Source organism: Petaurus breviceps, unplaced genomic scaffold (genome assembly GCF_028583685.1).
Source record: "Petaurus breviceps papuanus isolate PSGF00001 unplaced genomic scaffold, PetGlider_PUasm1.0 40, whole genome shotgun sequence".
Classification (NCBI taxonomy): Eukaryota; Metazoa; Chordata; class Mammalia; order Diprotodontia; family Petauridae; genus Petaurus; species Petaurus breviceps.
The window spans coordinates 6,908,560-6,911,820 of NW_027186315.1; positions in this window are offsets into that span (position 1 = coordinate 6,908,560).

Genomic DNA, 3,261 nt, shown 5'->3' on the forward strand with positions numbered 1-3,261 from the left:
TGGTGATGCTTACTATTATTGGGCAGAAGCAGGATGATGAACAAGAAATGAAGACTGAGAATGAAAGGTCTGAATGGTAGAGAGAGTAACCAGAAAGAGAACTATTATAAAAAAAAAGAACCCTCCCTCCTCAAAAACAAAATGAGGAGGGAAGAATACCTCAGAGAAGGAATTGGTTAGTAATGTCAAAGTTCAGGAAGGTCAAATAGAATGAGAACTGAGGAAAGGTCTTTGGATAGATAAAAACATGTATTGCATGTACACACACAGAAGGATGTATGGAAAATTACTTCACTAAAGTGGTTGCCTTACTACAGCCTATTCTCAAGTCGAAGCTACCAAAGAAGGATTGGCATTATAACATTTTACTTCAAATCAATCAGGCTGTTCAGGGTAAACAGCATGTGGCGAATATATGACGTATATGTACCACATTAGCTTTGGAGCCTCTACTGCTGTGCTTCCATTTAAATAGATCAGGTACACACAACAGTGTTAGTTGTGGATCTTAAATATAACAAATTCCATAACAGTAAAAAAAAGAAATAATAATAACATAACAGATACTCATGTTTGAAAGAAATTCATGAGAAATAAATGCATCTTAATCTAAATATAAACCTGAGTAACACACTTTTATGAATGCAGTCAGTATCTTTAGGTGAGTATACTTTTACAATAAGCTCTGAAGGAAGGAGAATGAGAGAATAAATCTATATTGTTACAACTCTGGAACTGTAAAACTTCAGTGACATCTCTTTTCAGATCTAAGGATAAGGGGTGAGTCCATGATGCAACATTGTATAGACAAACAAAAGATAAAGTAGACAAGTTTAATACATAAAATTGAAAACATTTTTGAATAAAAAACAATGCAGTAAATTATAAGGAAATATATGATTGAGAAGTATAATCTTTGCAAGGAGTTTCAATGATAAAATCTGCACTTAATTTCTATCTGTCTGTCTATCTATCTATCTATCTATCTATCTATCTATCTATCTATCTATAGGTATATAAAGAATTAAGTCAAATTTATATGTATATAAGACATTGCTCAATTGATATGTTCAAAAGGATATGAATAGGCAAATCCCAAAGGAGTCAAGTCAGTTAAGTCTACTCAACAATTTGTTTATTTTTAATTTTTTTTTATTTTTCAACATTCACTTTTATAAGATTTTGAATTCAATTTTTCCCTCTCTGTCTCCCTTGACCCATCCTCAAGACAGCAGGAAATATGATATAGTTATATATGCACAATCATATTAACTATATTTCCACAAGTCATGTTGTGAAAGAAGAATCAGAACAAAGGGGAAAAACTATAAGAAGCAAAAAAATAGAGAAAATAGTGTGCTTTGATCTGCATTCAGTCTCCACAGTTCTTTTTCTGGATATGGATAGCAAATTCCATCTTGAGTCTTTTGGTATTGTCTTAGATCATTGTATCGTTTAGAAGAGTTAACTATCAGAGTTGGTCATCACAGTGTTGCTTTTACTGTGTACCGTGTTCTCCTGGTTCTGCTCACTTCACTCAGCATCAATTGATGTAAATATTTCCAGGTTTTTCTGAAATCTGTCTGCTCATCATTGGTAATAGAACAATAGTATTGTATCACACTTATATAAAATAACTGGTTCAGTCATTCCCCAATTGACTAATTCCTGGCCACTTCAGAAAGAGTTTCTATAAATATTTTTGTACATGGGGGTCCCTTTCTCTTTTTTTTTATAATATTTTTGGTATACAGAGCTAGATTTATAGGCCTTTGGGAAAAGTTCCAAATTCTTCTTCAGAATTTCTGGATCAGTTCACAAAGTCACCAAAATGCATGTGTTCCAGTTTTTTCACATCTTCTCAAACATTTATAATTTTTTTTATCATATTAGCTAATCTGATAGATGTAATGGGGTGCCTCAGAGTTGTTTTAATTTACATTTCTATAATCGATGATTTAGAACATTTTTATATGACCATAGATAGCTTTAATTTCTTCATCTGAAAATTGTCTCTTCATACCCTTTGGCCACTTATCTATTGGAGAATGACTTGTATTCTTATAAATTTGACTCAGTTCTCCACATATTTTAGAAATGAGGGCTTTATCAGAGATACAGACTGTAAAAATGTTTCCCAGTTTTTTGCTTTCTTTCTAATCTTGGGTAAATTGACTTTGGGCAAAACTTTTAAATTTAATGTAATCAAAAGTATCCATATTGCCTTTCATAATGTTCTTCATCTCTTTCTTCATAAATTCTTTCCTTCTCCATAGATCTGATAGGCAAATGATGAATAGTTCTAGTATTTTTTTAGAGTATAATATGTTATGTCTAAATCATGCATCCATTTGACCTTATCTTGGTATACAGTGTAAGTTATAAAGCTATAAGTGCTTTATGCCTAGTTTCTACCATACTATTTTCCAGTTTCCCCTGCAGTTTTTGTCAAATAATGAGTTCTTATCCCAAAATCTGGAGTCTTTATGTTTATCAAAGAGTAGACTACTATAGTCATCAACTGCTCTGTCTTGGGTACCTAATCTATTGCACCACTCTGTTTCTTAGCTAGTCCCAAATATTCTATGACTGATGCCTTATAATACAGTTTTAGATCTGGTATGGTTAGGACCCCCTCCCTTGAATTTCTTCTCAATAATTCCCTTGATATTCTTGATCTTTTGTTCTTCTAGCTGAATTTTGTTATTATTTTTCTGCTGTACAAAATAGTTTTTGGTAGTTTGATTTGTATGGCACTGAATAAGTAAATTAATTTAGGTAGGATTGTCATTTTTATTATATTAGCTCAGCCTAGCCATGAGCAACTGATATGTTTCCAATTATTTAGATCTGACTTGAAAGTGTTTTGTAATTTTGTTCATATAGATCCTGGGTGTGTCTTGGTAGACAGACTCCCAAATATTTTATACTGTCTATAGTTATTTTAAATGGAATTTCTCTTTTGATTTCTTGCTGCTGGACTTTCTTAGTAATATATGGAAATGCCAGTGATTTCTGTGGGTTCATTTCCTGTATGTTTGCTAAAGTTGTTAATTATTTCAGGTAATGTTTTAAGGTGATTCTCTAGGATTCTCTAAGTATACCATCATATCATCTGCAAAGAATGATACCTTTGTTTCTTCATTGACTATACTTATTCCTTCAATTTTGCTAAAGTTGACATTTCTAGTACAATATCGAGTAACGGTGGTGATAATGGACATCCTTGTTTTATCCCTAATCCAATTGGGAAAGCTTCTA